Below are 22,702 nucleotides of genomic sequence, written 5' to 3' on the forward strand. Positions count from 1 at the left end.
AATATCATCAACCATGTGTAGTTAACTAGTGATTATGTTAAGATTGATTATTTTTAATGCTAGCTAGCAACTTACCTTGGCTCCTTACTGCACTCGCGTAACAAGTGGTCAGCCTGCCACGCAGTCTCCTCGTAGAGCGCAATTTAATCGGCCATAATCGGTGTCCAAAAATGCAGATTACCGATTGTTATGAAAACTTGAAATCGGTCCTAATTAATCGGCAATGCCGATTAATCAGTCGACCTCTACTAGAGGCATTAGTAGAATATTTTTTTATACAACAAATTACAGGTAGCCCCCTTTGCTGACACTGACAAACATGTCAATGAAAACGACGTTGTCCACATAATAGGTCTACAAGAAGGGGAGACACAAATATAATATGAGGTTCATCTAAACTGGAGGAGGAAATGATTGCCCAAAAACACATTAGTGGTGGCACTTACCCAACAATGATAGTGAATATGCGCAGTACGCATTCACCTGGTATATAACCGATGCTCTCCGCTGGTGTCAATAAAATAGGCTATACTGTTGTTCTCTCAATTAATTTTATAACTAAAAGACAAATTGGAGTCCTTTCATTGCCTTCTCTTTGCCACAATTGCCATTTGCTTTCCAAACTATGTTTCCTGCGATTGTATTTGGAAATATTGCGATATGCCTGGCTGGGCCTTTACTTTTCACTGACAGTCACAACTCAACAATAATCTTCCCATATTGTGCGCGCTGCCTTTCCTTCCAACTGTAGGCAATGCGATTTAAAACAAGACACTATTATTTTTAAAGAAGCGAATGTTCCTCTGTAGCTAAATCATGCTTTAGTAGCCTATTTTGAATTATTTTATTTATTTCTGTATAGACAGGAGTAGGGTAATTAGGCTATACCATTTTTGCTATTTCATTACATTTACTTTAGGGAAAGCTTAGCTTCCCCTAGCCTTATGGATGCACTGCCTATGCATGGGATTATAGGCGTGTGTGTGTTCTCTAAATAAACAAATGAAATACGGCCTTGGCTACAATACAGCACAGTAAAGCAGAACATTTATACGTTTGATTTTCATTTATTTATTATGCAGTTCATTTTTTAAATTAATTAATTAAGCAGTTTATTTTTTTTATTAATCAATCAAGGCAGGGCCCTCCAGTTACCTACTTGGGCCCCCTACCTCCTCTCCTGCCCCCATCTGAGGATTTGCAGAATGGCAACAGGCAGAGGGCAGGCTCCTGAGTCCTCCTGTGGTTGACGGTTGCAGTAAAAAAACAACAACATACAATTCTACGTATATACTGGATAGATAAGATATAATGTAAATATTTAATCTTTTTTTAAAGTAAAAAAAAATATATATATATATATATATATATATTCCATTTTTTTGCTGCCTCTTGGGCACCCCACGAGGTAAGCCCCTGCATTAATCTTACACTGTTATAGTTACATATTGAGATATTATTTTTGGACGATATTATATATATATATATATATATATATATATATATATATGACTCCAAGTATTGATTTGCCAATAACAACAAGAAAAAATGTGTTTTTATTTATGTTTTTATTTATTGCTACTGTACTGAAGGCAGTGATAGCTAAGGCTAGTCGGCAGTAACTGCGCCAAAACATCCTACAGCTTGATCTCCATCTTCTTTTTAAATAGTGAGCCAACATGTTTTCAACACTTTTATTTCCCTGACTGATCAAAAATAGTTTTCTCATGCTCTCTCTTGTCTCTCTGTAGCAGACAAACTATATAGTGAGCAATATGTTTGGAACATCAAATCGCAATAAAATCACAGTATCGAATCATGAAAATCGTGGGAATCGCAATACATATTTTATCGTCACTTAAGTATCATGTAAGGTCCCTGGCAATTCCCAGCCCTACTTCCAAACACAACATCATAATAAGTGTCTCTTCTTCTTTGTCCCCTTCGATTTGCATCATGGCTCTTGCTTGTCATCCACAGTTAGTATAGCACCATAACGTTCCTATTTATTCACTAGGTATGGTGTCTGCCACAGGGGGTTGCTGAGAGGAGAACCACTCATAATAATGGAATGGAGCAAATGGTATGGCATCAAACACCTGGAAACCATCTGTTTGATGTATTTGATTCCATTCCACTGATTCCGCTCCAGTCATTACCACAAGCCCGTTCTCCCGAAGTAAGGGGCCACCAACCTCCTGTGGAGTCTGGGTATAGTTTTGTTGGTGCTTGATAGCCAGTATGCCCTTTCCCTATAGGTGTAAACCTCAGACTAATGACACAATAAACACCATTGATCTCAAAGGAAACAATGCAATACTGGGTTTATTTGGCGGACATAATGCACTGCATATGATTTCCATTTAGTTTTTACGCCGCACGATAATTCATGTTGACCTGCAGGTGTAATAAGGACACCATTGTATTTTATTAGACCAATGTAACAACAACATATCAATATATCGGTACAAATCAATGTTCTGCTACAGCCATACAGCCCTAGAGTAGCACTATAGATGTGTAGTCGATGTCTTTTGACAGCACTTACTTAATATTCTGTGGGCCTTAGTGGAGGGATCTCAATCTGTCAGCCAGTCAGTCAGTGAGGCATGGTGTCAGTTACTGTGTAAATAGGGCATCATTCAACATATTGTGTGCCCAGGGTAAGAGGCATTAGCATTGGAGATGTGACACCCAACATGCCCTGCTGAATGTTCAGGCTGCTTCATGGTCCATAGGTTTCCCCTCCTGTATTCTGCTCCTGTACCTCTGGACCTGATGTGACATCACCGCACTGCTCTGGTCTGTCCTGTTCTTTTCTGTTTAGGACATTTATATTGCAGTATTAACTAATTGAATTTAGAGGGATTTTGAATTGCTCTCTGGGTTTCAATGAGTGTTGGAGGGAGGGGGTGGTGGTGTAAAAGGGTACATATCGGTTGCTTTAGCGTCAAACTGTTTCTCTGCCTCTTTTGCTCTCTTGCTCCCTCTCTCTTTCACTCTCTCTTTCATTTCCATCCTTCCATCTCCCTCACCTTGAGAAGCTGAAGTCATTTTCCGAGAAAACCTCTTATGTGCCCAGCTGTTGGTAAGAGGAAGCCCAGTTCTCTGAATAATCAGTCTGGTACACTGAGCAGTAGGGCCATGTTTCTTCCTTCGCTTGTTAACACCCTGACCAGTGTCTCAAAATACCTTGGGATTTTAATAAAGGTGGTCCAATGCATACAACGTTATTAGCAGTTGTCCAATAAAGATGAACATGTCTGATATCATGGTAGGGAGTCATCAGTGTGACAGGCCTATTATGGCTCATTTAAAAGGCCCAATGTTGTTATTACCAGAGTTGCATTCATATTCCATATGGAAATGGGATTAGGGAGAGTGAAAAAGCATTGGCTGAATCCCCCATAAAGCATTGCCAGGACAGCCCTTATTTTTTTGTGGTGAAATTCTGAATAAATTTACTTTCACACACCTGAGCCTCTATTCAGAACCAAGTCTCTATTCATTCCCAGGTGTGTAAGAGAGGTAAAACAGTAGATTAGAGGAATGAGAGTCCAGCAACCACACAATAAGGTATGCTTGAATATTTTCAGTCACATACAGTCCTTGGTCTAGGCATTCTGGCAAAATTCCCCAGTGCCATTTGTGTGTGTTCCCCAGTGTTACCCCTTCACTGCTGCTGCCCGTGGATCTGTCCCGTGGAGAGTGCCAGTGGAGGGGCAGGAGGGGACAGGGAGGGCATGAGGCTTTTGTCAGATTTGAATAATGTAGCGTAAAATACATCCCAAATGGTATTATTCTAATTATATGTTTAACTGCCCTCTTAAAGGGTATTTCCACCACTTTTTAACCTCATAATCATTATCTCCAGCACCATGCAAATGTTTACATATGTGAAAACTGCACATGTCTATGTTCTGTAGTTAAAAAGATAAGAATAAAGGTTTTGAAAAGTGCTACTTGATGACATTTACATTTACATTTATAATTTACATTTATAATTTACATAAATATTCACACCCGAGTCAATACTTTGTAGAAGCACCTTTGGTAGCGATTACAGCTTTGAATCTTTCTGGTTAAGTCTTTAAGAGCTTTCCACATCTGAATTGTACATTTTCCCATTATTCTTTTCAAAATTCGAGACAACCATTTTCAGGTCTTGCCGTAGATTTAAGTAAAAACTGTAACTCGGCTATTTACTGTCTTCTTGGTAAGCAACTCTAGTGTAGATTTGTCCTTGTGGTTTAGGTTTTTGCCCTGATGAAAGGTGAATTCATCTCCCAGTGTCTGGTGGAGAGCAGCCTGAACCAGGCTTTCCTCTAAGATGTTTCCTGTGCTTAGCTCTATTCAATTAATTTGTTATCCTGAAAAAGTCCTTTATCCCCAGTCCTTAACAATTACAAGCATACCCATAACATGATGCAGCCACCACTATGCTTGAGAATATGGAGTGTGGTACTTAGTAATGTGTTGTATTGGATTTGCCCCAAACACAACACTTTGTATTCGGGACAAAAAGTCAATTGCTTTGCCACATTTTTTGCAGTATTACTTTAGTGTCTTGTTGCAAACAGGATGCATGTTTTGGAATATTTATTTTCTGTATAGACTTCCTTCATTTCACTCTGTCAATTTATGTTACTATTGTGAACTACAATATTGATCCATCCTCAGTTTTCTCCTACCACAACCATTAAACTCATGGTGAAATCGCAGAGCAGTTTCTTTCCTCTCCGGCAACTGAGTTAGAAAGGACACCTATTACTTTGTAGTAAGTACGACGTCTGTATCTTTGTGGTGACTGGGTTTATTGATACACCATCCAAAGTGTAACTAATAACTTCACCATGCTCAAATTGATATTCAATGTCTGCTTTTTTAATTAAAAATATTACAATTTTAATTTATACCAATAGTTGTCCTTCTTTGCAAGGCATTGGCGGCAGGTTGCCTAGTGGTTAGAGCGTTGGGCCAGTAACCGAAAGGTTGCTAGATCAAATCCCCAAACTGACAAGGTAAAAAATCTGTTGTTCTGTCCCTGAACAAGGCAGTTAACCCACTGTTCCAAGGCTGTCATTGTAAATAAGAATTTGTTCTTAACTGATTTGCCTAGTTAAATAACGGTTAAAAAAGTAATAAATTGGAAATCCTCCCTGGTCTTTGTGATTAAATCAGAGTTTGAAATTCACTGCTTGACTGAGGGACCTTACAGATAATTGTATGTGTGTGGTACAGAGATGAGGTAGTCATAAAAAAATAATGTTAAGCACTATTATTGCACACAGAGTGTGTCCATGCAACTTATTATGTGACTTTTTAAGCTAATCTTTACTCCTGAACTTAGCTTTTCATTTGTAATTCATTAACTCAATTCAGGCTGTAACACAACAAAATGTGAAAAATTGTCCGAAAATAAGAATATAAACCTACGTTTTCCAAATAGACAAGTAAAAAAATATATTTTAAGCTGAACGGTCTGATCTATTGCATCAGCCTCATTGCTTAAAAAAAGAAGAAGATGTGCAGTGGTGGTATGAATTTTGGATCTGTCATCCCAGAACTGTCCCAGAGTTTTTTCCCAGGGATGATGGGACGCACTTAATTTCGAGCCCTGGAGGGAATTATTTTCTAAAGACATAAAAAGTATTTAGTTGTAATTGTAATGTTGCAAATTTTATAGGCTACCAAGGGTGGCTAACCATCCTCTATGAGGGACCTTAAAAGGGGCAGTTGTGTATTTTGAGATATGCAAAGAAGGCAATAGTGTAGCCTACATTTCTGTCTGATTCTCTGTGGTAAAAAAGCTAGTAATGCTTTTTATTTTGTAAAGGGGTCCCTTCATCATACAATGATGCAAAAATTGTGTTACAGACAATTTTTATTTTGGGAAAAGTTACTTATTTTCCTGCTCCCCGGCAAATCTCATAGTGTTTGAAAATCACAGTTTTTTCAAATGTTTTTACTTTAGATGACATCATCAAATTGCACTTTTTAACTTGATATTTTTAACAAAAAAACAATTTGCTCTTTTCACTGGTATGGTGCTGCGCATGTACTAATGTGGATTGGATTGAATCCCAGCCCAAGTAGGCTATGTGTTGTAGCTCTCAACAGACATTATTCATCTTATAGATCTATCAGTTTTTCAGAGACAGTGCATGACTATCTGTCAAATACTCATCTCTGCAATGGTAGTTGTCTTCTGCAGAGACAGAGACCATTATATTGTTGTTCAATGTTAAAGTGTATGTGTGTGTGTGTGTGTGTGTGTGTGTGTGTGTGTGTGTGTGTGTGTGTGTGTGTGTGTGTGTGTGTGTGTGTGTGTGTGTGTGTGTGTGTGTGTGTGTTTGTGTGTGTGTGTGAATTAATTAATTAATCACAGCTTTAATTTATGCTGTCAGCCCTCAAATAGCATAATTAATTATGTTTATTTTTATGTTGAATATGTATTTTTAGATAGTGATTGTATGGATGGGAAAGGCATGACTGATTTGATGTGGAGAAGTGTGTGTGTGTCTGTGTGTGTGTGTGTTCTGTTAAAACCAAAACACTGACATATTTGATATTTTTCTGTTTGTTTGTAGGGGTTAGAGGTCTTCACGGATGCACCTGTACCTGTATACCTGAGACCCGATCCGGGACAGGAGTGGGTCCGGATGTAGATTTCTAAAGAATGTCACAGGTCTGGGTCGGATATGATATGATTGTCACCGGTCTCGGGTTTGTGTAATTTTAACTGACTCGTCCGGAAGGACCCGTACAAATCCAAACGCAACTGCTGCAGTAGAGAGAGAGGGACATTTTATAATTTATGCTGCTGCTCTTGCTTTTCACGAGATGGCGCGTGTAGCTTGTTGTTGTTGGTGGCTAATCATCAAAGCGGAAATAGGCTACAGTCATAGAGCCCCGGTCCGTGTGTGGAAAAAGTTAGGAGATATCTAATCAATGGAAGATGGAAATAAAATTATTGTATTAAAAGTTAAAGGAAAAGGATAGGCTACAACGACCAGGAGCCAACAGGTAGGCTGCTACTTAATATTCTGAATGGAGTTGTTGTTTCCCGCTGGGCACACTATCAGGAATCAAGGTAAGACCCAGATGCAGACACGTCAAATTAACACTGGTTTAATAATCCAACAGGGGCAGGCAATAGACAGGTCAAGGCAGGCAGGGGTCAGTAAACCAGAGGTGTGGCAATGGTACCGGACGGCAGGCAGGGTCAGGGAAGGCAGAGTGGTCAGGCAGGCGGGCTCAGAGTCAGGACAGGCAAGGGTCAAAAAACCAGGAGGGCAAGAAAAAGAGAGACTGGGAAAAGCAGGAGCTGAGAACAAAAACGCTGGTTGACTCGACAAACAAGACAAACTGGCAACAGACATACAGAGAACACAGGTATAAATACACAGGGGATAATGGGGAAGATGGGCGACACCTGGAGGGGGTGGAGACAATCACAAGGACAGGTGAAACAGATCAGGGTGTGAAAACACTGGTTGAATTAACGTTGTTTCCACCAACATGGAATAGATGTTGAATAGACGTCTGTGCCCAGTGGGTAGTAACTATGTAAGATGAGAAAGTGCATGCAGCCTCAATAAGCCTAGCTAGCTAGATAGCTTATCCAGCTTCTCCCGGTTTGATGCTGTCAAGACAGGCACTACTTCATCATATCGGATGATAAATAACCTAGCTATGGCAGCAATCAGTCTACTATAGCGCGTCTCAGCCTGGTTTGTTGCTCTCGTCTCGTCTCTCCCTTCCTCCTCCCCATGTCACTCACTCACACTTACAGTAGCCTACACACACAGCACGGCCCCCGCTATTCTGTCACCTTTCTACCTTCTCTCCCTCACACTTTTTTTATCTCTGGTTAATAAAGTCACTTAAAAATTGACTTTTCTGCAGCCTCCCTCACTTGGACCGTATCAGAGAGGGTCTGGATCCAACCAGGTCTATACGGAATGGGTCTAGTTGTCCTCGAGTCCATTCGGAATGGGTCTTTATTTTTTTTTAAACAAATGTATGCATATCGGGTTTGGGTGGGAAAGCCCCAGGTTAATTTCGGAACGGGTCCAAAAAGTGAAGGCCTCTAGTAGGGGTCAGAAGTGACGTGAGCAACAACAGATTCTGCTCCATTTGCTTGAGCAAGAAATGTTGTGTGTGTATGTGACAGTGTGTGTGCGTGGGTGGTGTGTGTTTGTCACAGAGAATATAATTATGAACGCATGTGTCTGTGTGTACGTGCTTTACAGTGCAGTTAGTGAAAGCACTGCTGTTTGGGTCTCAGCTGGCCTAGCTCTCATTGTTGTTCATAGGTTGAAAGAAGTGTTTGCTCTGAACAGAAGGCAACTCTTTTGTTTTTGATGAGAGGGCGCACATCACTCTGATGTCTCTGCTCTTTCTCTGTGGCCATCCTAGACTTTGCATACTTGGACCATATTACATTGAAGGAAGTAGTAGAAGCATCAGGTTAGGGAGCTTTACGTACACTACCGTTCAAAAGTTTGGGGTCACTTAGAAATGTCCTTGTTTTTGAAAGAAAAGGACATTTTTTGTCCATTAAAATAATATAAAATTGATAAGAAATACAGTGTAGACATTGTTAATTTTGTAAATTACTATTGTAGCTGGAAACGACCGACTTTTAATGGAATATCTACATAGGTGTACAGAGGCTCATTATCAGCAACCATCACTCCTCTGTTCCAATGGCACGTTGTGTCAGCTTCATTAAATAGTACCCGCAAAACACCAGTCTCAATGTCAACATTGAAGAGGCGACTCCGGGATGCTGGCCTTCTAGGCAGAGTTTCAAAGAAAAATACATATCTTAGACTGGCCAATAAAAAGAAAACAGTAAGGTGGGCAAAAGAACACAGACACTGGACAGAGGAACTCTGCCTCGAAGGCCAGCATCCCGGAGTCGCCTCTTCACTGTTGACGTATTTAATGAAGCTGCCAGTTGAGGACTTGTGAGGTGTCTGTTTCTCAAACTATACACTTTAATGTAATTGTCCTCTTGCCCACTCCTCTTTCTATTCTGGTTAGAGCCTGTTTGTGCTGTTCTGTGAAGGGAGTAATACACAGCATTGTATGAGATCTTCAGTTTCTTGGCAATTTCTCGCATGAAATAGCCTTAATTTCTGAGAACAAGAATAGACTGGCGAGTTTCAGAAGAAAGTCTATGTTTCTGGCCATTTTGAGGCTGTAATCGAACCCACAAATGCTGACGCTCCAGATACTCAACCAGTCTAAAGAAGGCCAGTTTTATTGCTTCTTTAATCAGATCAACAGTTTTCAGCTGTGCTAACATAATTGCAAAAGGGTTTTCTAATGATCAATTAGCCTTTTAAAATGATAAACTTGGATTAGCTAACACCTGTACGCCTGTAGATATGTAGATATTCCATAAAAAAATCGGCCGTTTCCAGCTACAATAGTAATTTACAACATTAACAATGTCTACACTGTATTTCTGATCAATTTGATGTTATTTTAATGGACAATTTTTTTTGCTTATCTTTCAAAAACAAGGACATTTCTAAGTGACCCCAAACTTTGGAACGGTAGTGTCGATCTAAATAACATATGCACCGTGATGTGAATATTTAGTACATGTTTTAAGAAGTGAATAATGCTGGCCTAGCCACAGCAGAGAGAGACAGAGAGAGACAGAGAGCGAGATTCTGCAATGGACTGTGTTCGCTCACTGTGAATTAATGAGTGTGGGATGCACATAGAGGGTATGATGAAGACTGAGCAGTTGTATTTGAAGTACTCTTTGTGGTCTATGCCAAGCTGAATATCATTATGTCTTTCAGGAGCTGGCTGTATGCACAAGAACACACACACACACACTGCTCTAGATTCTTCTGCTACTGTTATCAGCGATGTTCTTTGTTCAGGCTCTTCTTTTGAGAACTTGTTCACCCAGACAGCTGCAGAAGCCTGGCGAAGCAAAGAACACAAAGACAGGACCTTGACTCTCTGTTTTCACTGAGAGAGAACATCCACACACCCAATGGAAATTTGCACGAACCTCACCTGTTTGAATCCCAATCCTGGTAAATGTTTCCTTTTTGCGCAAGTACTATGCACATTAATTGTCTCCCAATCTGGATGTTGGTGTCCCTTTAAGAAGTCTGAATTAACCATGTGATAATAGTGTTGGTTGGCAATGTGTCACCGGACTAGGGCTGTTACGATGACTGTATTACTGCCATACCGGCGGTCACGAGTCATGACGGCAGTCAAATTCCAAGTGACCGTTTAGTCCCAGCAATTAGACTTTTCCAAGCTCTGATGCTGCTGATGGTCATTAGTAGCCTACCAAACTAGCTACCTACCTGGTACTCAGCACTCTATTGTCCCTCTAATCACTCTGACATCAATGCAAATGTTATGTAAAATCTAATAAAACACTTCATGAGAGCCCATAAGCTCATGTTGCACAACATTTCTATAGGCTATGCAATTGTGCGAGAAAACAGAGTTTTGATGACCTGTATTAAAAAGAGGAGGATCCCATCAGCTTTCTATAGGCTAGGCCTGCTATATTTATTTATAAATGTTCCTAATATTAAGCACATTGCTTCGCTTTCCAACAGGAGTATAGCCTACCTCGCTAGCATGAAAATCAACCACGGGAAACAAATCCTCCATTCGCATTTTAAGTGTATTGATGACATGTGTTCTTTTTCCCATGCCACTGTTCCGAGACAGGTATATGATAATGGTCCATTCTAAATCAAAACTAATTTCACACATATATTATTTAGTATATGTAAAGACAACATTAAATTAATAATAGTCTGATGGGTGACAATATTAGCCTATCACTTGTGAATTATGTATTATCACTTGTGAATGATTCCCAGCTTGTGCAGTGTGGAAAGAAACAGCGCATTCCTTTTTTTTGTGACTTTTTCAAATCATAGTCGCACACCTCATGTAGCCTAGCCCATAGGCCTATATGTTTTGATAAGGTTTGTATCACTAAAGTGGCCAAATAACGTCTTCAAATTGAGCACATTAATCTGCTTTATAAGCAGTGTAGAGTCTAACTGGCATAAATAGGTTGCGGGTGAGTTTCAAGTTTGGGGAAGATAATTTTCACCATAAAAATGCACCTTTATAATAAAGCATTACATGTGTAATTGCATTTGCTGCCACTTTCTAGAAAAAAATGAATGCCAATTGATTGCATTTTGGAACATTCACGCTTATAGCCTACTGCTGTGTGTGCATTGTTGCGCTTATAATGTAAAGAAATAGCCTAATCATTTATCAGCATTTTAAGCTAAACATTCTGATCTGTTGCATCAGCCTCATTGCTTTTAAAAGTTTTTATGATGCGAGTGGTTGTATTAATTTGGGATCTATCGCATCCCAGAACTGTTTCAGAGTATGTTTGGAACATGTATTTCAAATCAAATCAAATTCTGTCACATGCGCCGAATACAACAGGTGTAGACCTTACCGTGAAATGGTTCCTTACAAGCCCTTAACCAACAATGCAGTTTTAAGAAAATATGGTTAAGAAAATATTTACTAAATAAACTAAAGTAAAAAATAAAATACATTTTATAAAGTAACACAATATAATAACAATAATGAGGCTACATACAGTGGGTATCTGTACCGAGTCAATGTGCGGGGGTAAATCAGTGGTGGTGATCAGGCCTACCACCACTGTCAGAAAAGTTAATGATGGTGTTGGATTCGTGCTTGGCCACGCAGTCGTGAGTGAACAGGGAGTACAGGAGGGGACTAAGCATGCACCCCTGAGTAGCCCTCAGGTTGAGAATCATTGTGGCAGATGTGTTGTTCCCTACCCTTACCACCTGGGGGCGGCCCGTCAGGAAGTCCAGGATCCAGTTGCAGAGGGAGGTGTTTAGTCCCAGGGTCCTTAGCATAGTGATGGGCTTTGTGGGCACTATGGTGCGGAACGCTGAGCTGTAGTCAATGAACAGCATTCTCACATAGGTGTTCCTTTTGTCCAGATGTGATCGGGCAGTGTGGAGTGCGATTGAGATTGCGTCATCTGCGGATCTGATGGGGCGGTATGCTAATTGGAGTGGGTGTAGGGTTTCCGGGATGATGGTGTTGATGTGAGCCATGACCAGCCTTTCAAAGCACTTCATGGCTACCGACGTGAGTGCTACGTGTCGGTATTCATTTATGCAGGTTGCCTTCACTTTCTTGGGCACAGGGACTATGGTGGTCTGCTTGAAGGTATTACAGACTCGGTCAGTGAGAGGTTGATCCGCGCATGATCTGAGTACACATCCTGGTAATCCGTCTGGCCCCGCGGCCTTGTGAATGTTGACCTGTTTAAAGGTCTTGCTCACATCGGCTACGGAGAGCGTGATCACACATTCATCCGGAACACCTGGTTCTCTCATGCATGCTTCAGTGTTGCTTGCCTCGAAGTGAGCATAAAAGGCATTTAGCCCATCTGGTTGGCTCACGTCACTGGGCAGCTCACGACTGGGTTTCCCTTTGTAGTCTGTAATAGTGTGCAAGCCCTGCCACATCCGACGAGCGTCCGCGTCAGTGTAGTAGGATTCAATCTTAGTCCTGTATTGATGCTGTGCCTGTTTGATGGTTCTTCTGTGGGCATAGCGGAATTTCTTATAAGCGTCCGGAATAGTGTCCTGCTCCTTGAAAGGGGCCTTTAGCTTGGTGCGGATGTTGCCTGTAATCCATGGCTTCTGGTTTGGATATGTACATACGGTCACTGTGGGGGCGACGTCGTCAATGCACTTATTGATGAAGCCGGTGACTGAGTTGGTGTACTCCTCAATGCCATTGGATGAATCCCGGAACATATTTCAGTCTGTGCTAACAAAACAGTCATGTACCGTAGCATCTGCGTCATCTGACCACTTCCGTATCTCTCTCTCTCTCTCTCTCTCTCTCTCTCTCTCTCTTTTTGACTGTCAGACTTAACTGCAGAGTTTGCCAATGTCAGCTGATTAGTTACGAAGCTGGGACAGTTTCCAAATGAATTGCATCGGTAGAAACTGGATAAAACAAGCAACTTGTTAGCTTTCTATGTAAATAAATATCCAGCTCATCATATGAGGTTCACTGCGCGGGCATGTACTAGCCTAAAACGGCAGCTAAGCTGTCAAATAATAGGAAAACGAGGTAATGTATAGCCTGTGAATATCTGCACCTAGCAAGCATGACAAACCATAACCTAAGCCCAACAGATAAAAATGAATTTCTCTAGCCTTCATTTTGGTGGCTAGTTAGCTGGTTGGCTAGCTTGTGAAAGTGACAGCTGAGGTTGACACATTTTACATTTATGTCATTTAGCAGACGCTCTTATCCAGAGCGACTTACAAATTGGTGCATTCACCTTATGATATCCAGTGGAACAACCACTTTACAATAGTACATATATATATATTTTTTTTTGGGGGGGGGGGGGGGTGTTAGAAGGATTACTTTATCCTATCCCAGGTATTCCTTAAAGAGGTGGGGTTTCAGGTGTCTATGGAAGGTGGTGATTGACTCCGCTGTCCTGGCGTCGTGAGGGAGCTTGTTCCACCATTGGGGTGCCAGAGCAGCGAACAGTTTTGACTGGGCTGAGCGTGAACTGTGCTTCCGCAGAGGTAGGGGGGCCAGCAGGCCAGAGGTGGATGAACGCAGTGCCCTTGTTTGGGTGTAGGGCCTGTGTGTAGGTCCTGACCACGTAGCCAGTGGTCAAGGATGAGTTGATGAGCGAGGTGAGGTAAATGAGAAGGTCTCCGGAAATGGTCTGGAGAAGAGAGGAGGGGATAGGGTCAAGCGGGCAGGTTGTTGGGCGGCCGGCCGTCACAAGACGCAAGATTTCATCTGGAGAGAGAGGGGAGAAAGAGGTCAAAGCATAGGGTAGGGCAATGTGAGCAGGACCAGCGGTGTCGTTTGACTTAACAAACGAGGATCGGATGTCGTCGACCTTCTTTTCAAAATGGTTGACGAAATCATCCGCAGAGAGGGAGGGAGGGGGGGGGGGGGGGGGATTCAGGAGGGAGGAGAAGGTGGCAAAGAGCTTCCTAGGGTTAGAGGTAGATTCTTGGAAGTTAGAGTGGTAGAAAGTGGCTTTAGCAGCAGAAACAGAGGAGGAAAATGTAGAGAGGAGGCAGTGAAAAGATTCCAGGTCCGCAGGGAGGTTAGTTTTCCTCCATTTCCGCTCGGCTGCCCGGAGCCCTGTTCTGTGAGCTCGCAATGAGTCGTCAAGCCACGGAGCAGGATGGGAGGACCGAGCCGGTCGGGAGGATAGGGGACATAGAGAGTCAAAGGATGCAGAAAGGGAGGAGAGGAGGGTTGAGGAGGCAGAATCAGGAGATTGGTTGGAGAAGGCTTGAGCAGAGGGAAGAGATGATAGGATGGAAGAGGAGAGAGTAGCAGGAGCGAGAGAGTGAAGGTTGCGACGGCGCAATACCATCTGAGTAGGGGCAGAGTGAGTAGTGTTGGAGGAGAGCGAGAGGGAAAAGGATACAAGGTAATGATCGGAGAGTTGCAGTGAGATTAGTAGAAGAACAGCATCTAGTGAAGATGAGGTCAAGCATATTGCCTGCCTTGTGAGTGGGGGGGACAGTGAGAGTGTGAGGTCAAAAGAGGAGAGGAGTGGAAAGAAGGAGGCAGAGAGAAATTAGTCAAAGGTAGACGTAGGGAGGTTAAAGTCACCCAGAACTGTGAGGGGTGAGCCATCCTCAGGAAAGGAACTTATCAAGGCGTCAAGCTCATTGATGAACTCTCCAAGGGAACCTGGAGGGCGATAAATGGTAAGGATGTTATGCTTGAATGGGCTAGTGATTGTGACAGCATGGAATTCAAAAGAGGAGATAGACAGATGGGTCAGGGGAGAAAGAGATAATGTCCACTTGGGAGAGATGAGGATTCCAGTGCCACCACCCCGCTGACCAGATGCTCTCTGGGTGTGCGAGAACACGTGGTCAGACGAGGAGAGAGCAGTAGGAGTAGCAGTATTTTCTGTGGTAATCCATGTTTCCGTCATCGCCAAGAAGTCGAGGGACTGGAGGGTAGCATAGGCTGAGATGAACTCTGCCTTGTTGGCCGCAGACCGGCAGTTCCAGAGGCTGCCGGAGACCTGGAACTCCACGTGGGTCGTGCGCGCTGGGACCACCAGGTTAGAGTGGCAGCGGCCACGCGATGTGAAGCGTTTGTATGGCCTGTGCAGAGACACTTCATGAGCGCAGCCCTAATTTACCGCAACACACAACTTTTCTTGCCTGACAGACAAACTAGTTAGCTAGCTAGCTATAGCAAGCATCTTGGGTGGTTTCCATATGTATTACTTTGGTAGAAACAAGACAAACCAACCAACTAGTTAGCTGATGATATAAAGCTAAACACTGCAACTATTTCCATGAGCTCCACTGCTGATGTTCTTGCCTGTACCAACCAAGTTATTATGGCTTGACTTGCTAATCTGAGAGCTATTCCCCAAGTTTCACAGCATCAAACATCAACAACACCAAACATATAGCTGCTGTTTACTTATTTCACTCACCTCAACATCATCGCTTTTCAAAGATCATGGATGTGGCCAAATCCGTATCACCAACCAATAGATACAGCATCTTTCACAGTAAAAAGTATTGTCCCTCTTGGCGCAATCATTTTCAGTAATTAAGTAAAAAAAGATATTAAAGGTCAAATGACAGCATACCATGTTTCCTGTTTCTGGTTGATGACAACAGCCACGTGGATACGGCAACAGGTTGTTAGCAAGTTCATTTGCTATATTGACACAGATATTATTGTTATAAATCAAGGCCATTCGCGGCCACTATAGTAATTTAAAGAAATGCCGTTGACGGCCGCTATGGGTTCTAAAGGGTTAATTAACAGTAAATGACCGTGTGACCGGCAGTTATTTGCTTGTCAATCACCTGCTGCCAAAATGTCATGACTGCCACAGCTCTACACCTGATCAACATGAAGTTCTAACGGGAAGTCCTATAGAGTGAGCAGAAAAGCTACTGAGGCAGACTGTTAACAGAACTGATGACATGGCTTCTCCACTCCTTCAATAAAGGGTTAACCACACCTACCTCTCCTCATGGCAGTGTGCGTGCATGCATTCGAGCATGCATGAAAGAGAGATTGGAGTGGCGAATAGAGGAAAAACAGTGGCTGTTTATTCTCTAGGGTCTCATACAGTGTTTTGTGCTTGGGCTATTTTTAGGCCTGAGATTTGAGCCCTGCTGTAGCTGTGAATAAAGACGCTGAGAAAGAGGATATGATGTCAGCATATGATCTAAATCCTGTTTTCACTGTCAATCACACTTCCTGTTGTCATGACAGGCGTGCTAACGGGGCTGCATTCACTTTAAATGATAAGCTGTGTAAACATTTCAGAATAGCAATAGTGCTGAACTCAATATAGCGTTGCACAACCCAACAGCATAGTGACAAGGAAGATGTTATTGTTTTTATGTGTGAATGTGTTTCTGGTGTATGTAGAGCAACAATACTACTACAGTTGAAGTCGGAAGTTTACATACACTTAGGTTGGAGCCTTCCCTGTAGCTCAGTTGATAGAGCATGGTGTTTGCAATGCCAGGGTTGTGGGTTCGATTCCCACGGGGGGCCAGCACAGAAAAAAAATGTATGAAATGTATGCATTCACTACTGTAAGTCGCTCTGGATAAGAGTGTCTGCTAAATGACTGAAATGTAAATTAAAACTCATTTTTCAACCACTCCACACATTTCTTGTTAACAAACTATAGTTTTGGAAAGTCGGTTAGGACATCTATTTTGTGGACAACACAAGTAATTTTTCAAACAATTGTTTACAGACAGATTATTTCACTTATAATTCACTGTATCACAATATCAGTGGGTCAGAAGTTTACATACACTAAGTTTACTGTGCCTTTAAACAGCTTGGAAAATTCCAGAAAATGATGTCATGGCTTTAGAAGCTTCTGATAGGCTAATTGACATCATTTGAATCAATTAGAGGTGTACCTGTGGATGTATTTCAAGGCCTACCTTCAAACTCAGTGCCTCTTTGCTTGACATCATGGGAAAATCAAAAGAAATCAGCCAAGACCTCAGAAAAAAAAAATTGTAGACCTCCACAAGTCTGGTTCATCCTTGTGAGCAATTTCCAAACAACTGAAGGTACCACGTTCATCTGTGCAAACAATAGTACGGTCATTCTCGTGTGTGTAGGTGGCAGGGAAGTCAGGCGCAGGAGAAACCAACTTGGTGTAACTGGAGTATTTTAATAAAGATAAAACAAACTACAAAAACCAACGTACATAAAAAATAACATGGGTGAAATAACCCGTCGTGCGCCAATACGAAAGACACGAGCACATAACAACAAGCAATCTCTGACAAGGACATGAGGGGAAACAGAGGGTTAAATACACAACATGTAATGAATGGGATTGGAACCAGGTGTGTAGGAAGAGAAGACAAACCAATGGAAAATGAAAAATGGATCAATGATGGCTAGAAGGCCGGTGACGTCGACTGCCAAGCACTACCCGAACAAGGAGGGGCATTGACTTTGGCAGAAGTCGTGACAAGTACGTAAGTATAAACACCATGGGACCACAGTCGTCATACCGCTCAGGAAGGAGACGCGTTCTGTCTCCTAGAGATGAACGTACTTTTGTGCAAAAAGTGCAAATCAAATCCAGAACAACAGCAAAGGACCCTTTGAAGATGATGGAGGAAACAGGTGCAAAAGTCTCTATATCCATAGTAAAACGAGTCTTATATTGACATAACCTGAAAGGCCGTTCAGCAAGGAAGAAGCCACTGCTCCAAAACCGCCAGAAAAAAGCCAGCCTACGGTTTGCAACTGCACATGGGGACAAAGATCGTACTTTTTGGAGAAATGTCCTCTGGTCTGATGAAACAACAATAGAACTGTTTGGCCATAATGACCGTCATTATGTTTGGAGGAAAAAGGAGGAGGCTTGCAAGCCGAAGAACACCATCCCAACCGTAAAGCACGGAGCTGGCAGCATCATGTTGTGGGGGGTGCTTTGCTGCAGGAGGGAGTGGTGCACTTCACAAAATAGATGGCATCATGAGGTAGAAAAAATTATGTGGATATATTGAAGCAACATCTCAAGACATCAGTCAGGAAGTTAAAGCTTGGTCGCAAATATGTCTTCCAAATGGACAATGACCCCAAGCATACTTCCAAAGTTGTGTCAAAATGGCTTAAGGAGAACAAAGTCAAGGTATTGGAGTGGCCATCACAAAGCCCTGACCTCAATCCTATAGAAAATTTGTGGGCAGAACTGAAAAAAACGTGTGCGAGCAAGGAGGCCTAGAAACCTGACTCAGTTACACCAGCTCTGTCAGGAGGAATGGGCCAAAATTCCCCCAACTTATTATGGGAAGCTTGTGGAAGGCTACCCGAAACGTTTGACCCAAGTTAAACAATTTAAAGGCAATGCTACCAAATACTAATTATTCTTAAAATAAAGGGTTGAGCCTAACTCACCCAAAGAAGGGAATCTTTACTTGGATTAAATGTCAGGAATTGTGAAAAACTGAGTTCAAATGTATTTGGCTAAGGTGTATGTAAACTTCTGACTTGAACTGTATGTACCATTTGGTTCCAATTCTGATTAATTCTCTGTGGTAGTATATAAAGTACCAACACGTGCTTTTTACCACACTATCTCTCAGTACCATGGCAGGCAAACAGTAGCTAGACCAGGACTTTATATACTGTATTGAGTGTTCCCCAGTACCCCTGCTGTGTTTCTGCTGAGAGAAGAGAAGAGAGAGAACATTGCTCTGTGGTGGGTGGATGTTCTGGGTAGAACTAGCCTAATTTGCCTCCAGAGAAAACACACACAGCATAAGTGTGTGAGTGTGTTTGATCTTAAGGGTTTTAAATAGTAGTTTATCCTCCTAACAGCGCTGATTCCCTGACGTGCTCCAATCACTTACATTTACTCCGTCTCCAGGCTCCGTCTCTAGGCTCCCGGCTGTGAGCGCTAGGAAACAACAAACAACTACACCTGGAAAGTGTGTTTGGAAGTGTGAGAGTGTGTATGTGCTGCCACTGTTGGGTATTTTTCACTCTTTTGGTTGCTAGCAGGAAGGAAGTAGGCCAATAAGGTGGTAAACCCACCACAGATATTTGGTAAAAAACTCATTAAGTGTTGACCTGGGGTGCTGTTGGATTGTCTGTCTGTGTCTGTCTGTCTGTCTGTCTGTCTGTCTGTGTGCAGGGTTGGGGAGTCACGTGTTACATGTAACGGATTACAAAAAAACCAGTAATTGTAATCTGTTACTTTACCAGCAAAAATATTGTAATCAGATTACCGATTCTTTTGAAAAAGTAGATGATTACTTCGAGGATTACTTTTAAATTCAGAAAGGATGTTTGCGAAAAAAATATTTTGACACTTTTCTGTTTTCTCAATCACATTCAAATCAGCATTGAAAAAAGGCGCAAGTTTAAATTTGTTCGACCTGAGCGAGTCTGACCAGAAGTCAGAGACCAATATGATGACACACTAAATGTGTTTGATGGTTTGTGGGAAAAGATGATTTTGTAGGCTACAGTCCAAGCTATGTCTTCCAATGGTGCGGCTGCTGTCGGCATCCAAAGTTATCCAAAGATAATTGAATGAACGCTTGGAGGTAAGGATGACAATAGTGGTGTAGTCTTCAGCGATACGGATATCACTTATTATTGATATCTACATAGCTCATTGATGTGAATCACACTGCTGCTCTCTCATTTAGCTATTTGCTGCTTACGGATTGTGGCTGTTGTTTTATAGCTGTTCACAAATCTAAATGTGTATTTGAACCCAATAATGGTTGGATTCAAGAAGTTTAAACTACCTGTCAATCATTATTTTTTAAACCAGTGGACAGCCAGTGAAAAATGCCCTCTTGCAACAGCTGCATAGTGCGGATCCAAGCCTATGGAATAAAAGTGGGGCTTTTATTGCTCAATGTAATTCATGCTGAAAATCCATAGGCCTAATGGACACATACTCAAACTTGCACACTTTTGATAGACTTAAAGGGGCAATCTGTAGTTACTACATCCATTTTTTGATGTATAAATTATACATACAATACCAGTCAAAAGTTTGGACACACCTACTCATTGAAGGGTTTTTCTTTATTTTTGTAGAGTAATAGAGAAGACATCAAAACTATGAAATAACACAAGGAATAATGTAGTAACCAAAAAAGTGTTCAACAAATCAAAATATATTTTAGATTCTTCAAAGTAGCCAGCCTTTGCCTTGATGATAGCTTTGCACACTCTTGGCAAAGCATGCAATTCCATGAGCGCAGCATTTATTTTTAAACTCGAATCAATGAGCCCAAGCGGTTCTCCATGACAACAAAATCATAAACAACAGAGTAGGGCTGGCTAATAAGTCCTTAGTTTTGGGGTCATGCTCAGTTAAAACAATTTGGCTAGTCCATACTTCCATATTTCCAAGTCTTATTCTTGAAGATCAAGGGGAATAACATTGATTGGAGTAGTAGAAAGCGATGGGTTAGAAGACGCCTACATAACCAACCCGTAAAGTAACATTTTACATCCATATATGGCCGGCTATGTACACTTTAACATTGATTTATCCTGATTTATCCTGAGGCACCTTATCCAAGGCAGCAGCAACTCTTCCTGGGGTCCAGGACAATTAAGGCAGTTAAATACAATTTTAAAAACATTACAATGCATTTCACAAATTATTTCAAAACACATTAAGTGTGTGACCTCAGGCCACTATTCTACTACCATATACACTATATATACAAAAGAATGTGGACATACTAGTGGATTTGGCTATTTCTGCCACACCTGTTGCTGACAGGTGTATAAAATCGAGCACACAGCCATGCAATCTCCATTGACAAACATTGGCAGTAGAATGTCCTTACTGAAGAGCTCATCGACTTTCAACGTGGCACCTTCATATGATGCCACCTTTCCAAGAAGTCAGTTTATCAATTTGATGCCCTTCTAGGGCTGCTATGGTCAACTGTAAGTGCTGTTATTGTGAAGTGGAAACGTCAAGGTGCAACAACGGCTCAGCCGTGAAGTGGTAGGCCTCACAAGCTCACGGTACGGGACTGCCAAGTGCTGAAACGCGTAACGCGTAAAAATCGTCAGTCCTTGGTTGCAACACTCACTACCGAGTTCCAAACTGCCTCTGGAAGCAAAGTCAACACAAGAACTGTTTGTCAGGAGCTTCATGAAATGGGTTTCCATGGCCGAGCAGTCGCACACAAGCCTAATATCATGGCTCGCCGCCATTGGACTCTGGAGCAGTGGAAACGCGTTCTCTGGAGTGATGAATCCTGCTTCACCATCAGGCAGTCCGATGGACGAATCTGGGTTTGTCGAATGCCAGGAGAACGCTACCTGCCCGAATGCATAGTGGCAACTGTAAAGTACAACAACATTTTAGACGATTCTGTGCTTCTAACTTTGTGTCAACAGTTTGTGGAAGGCCCTTTCCTGTTTCAGCATGACAATGCCCCTGTGCACAAAGCGAGGTCCATACAGAAATAGTTTGTTGAGATTGATGTGGAAACTTGACTGGCCTGCACAGAGCCTTGACCTCAAACCCATTGAACACCTTTGGGATGAATTGAAATGCCGACTGAGAGGCAGGCCTAATCGCCAAACGTCAGTATCCGACCACACTAATGCTCTTGTGGCTGAATGGAAGCTGGTCCCCGCAGCAATGTTCCAACATCTAGTAGAAAGCCTTCCCAGAAGAGTGGAGGCTGTATAGCAGCAAAGGGGGAACAAACTCCATATTAATGCCCATGATTTAGGAATGAGATGTTCGACGAGCAGGTGTCCACATACTTTTGGTAATGTAGTGTACTTACAACACCTCGTGCAGTGTGTATGTGTGTGTGATAGTGATCATAGGTCCTCTACTGGGGACAGCTCCTAATCTAGGCCAACAGCTGCTTCCCTGGCTTCTCATTTACATTTCCACTTTGAAGCATTTTTTTCTGCAGAGGAATATTTGACACATTAAGTGCTTACCTGTGAAGCTAACCCACCCACACACACACACTTTCATGAGCAGATGCATGCACTCACGTACACATCACACATGCGAATATCTGTCTGTGCATGCACACGCACACACACACACACACCCCACGTTGGGAAATGGTTTGCGAGGCAGGTAGCCTAGCGGTAAGACCGTTGGGCCAGTAACCTAAAGGTCACTAATTTGAATGTCTGAGGGAATCTCAGGGGTAGTTAGGATATGCAAAAAATCTAATTGCACGTGTATAAAACACACTTGTGTAAATTGGGCAAATATAAGCACCAATCAAATTATTATAATTATAATACACACTCCCCTATCAATGTCAGCTTCAGGATTCTGACTGTTCCTAGTGTACGCTGTGTTATGTATTCAAATAGATGCAGGGAAATCACTGTTTATTTGCTAGTGTAAGCAACACTTAGGGGTTGTTCCTGGTGCTTTGAGCTTTTTGGCCCCCCACAAGGGAAATAGCCTAATGCAGGGGTTCAGTTTCAGAACAGACCTTCATTGACACTGTGTCTATTGGCTGCCATGGAGGGATTCAGGAACATAATGAATATTGTTGATGTGGTGTGTGTTGTTTTGCGTGTGGATCGGTGTGTGTGTGTGTGTGTGTCTTTACCTTGGTATGTATGTTTGTGTGTGTGT

General features: G+C 42.1%; 1 protein-coding gene across 1 annotated transcript in view; it reads left to right on the plus strand.

The window, feature by feature from the left end:
• LOC106607061 (uncharacterized) overlaps positions 1–22,702 on the plus strand; it is a 38,721-nt gene that overhangs the window by 10,750 nt on the left and 5,269 nt on the right. The gene's annotated exons all lie outside the window — the stretch shown is intronic.

This window comes from Salmo salar, chromosome 01 (assembly GCF_965601325.2).
Source record: "Salmo salar chromosome 01, fSalSal1, whole genome shotgun sequence".
NCBI lineage: Eukaryota > Metazoa > Chordata > Actinopteri > Salmoniformes > Salmonidae > Salmo > Salmo salar.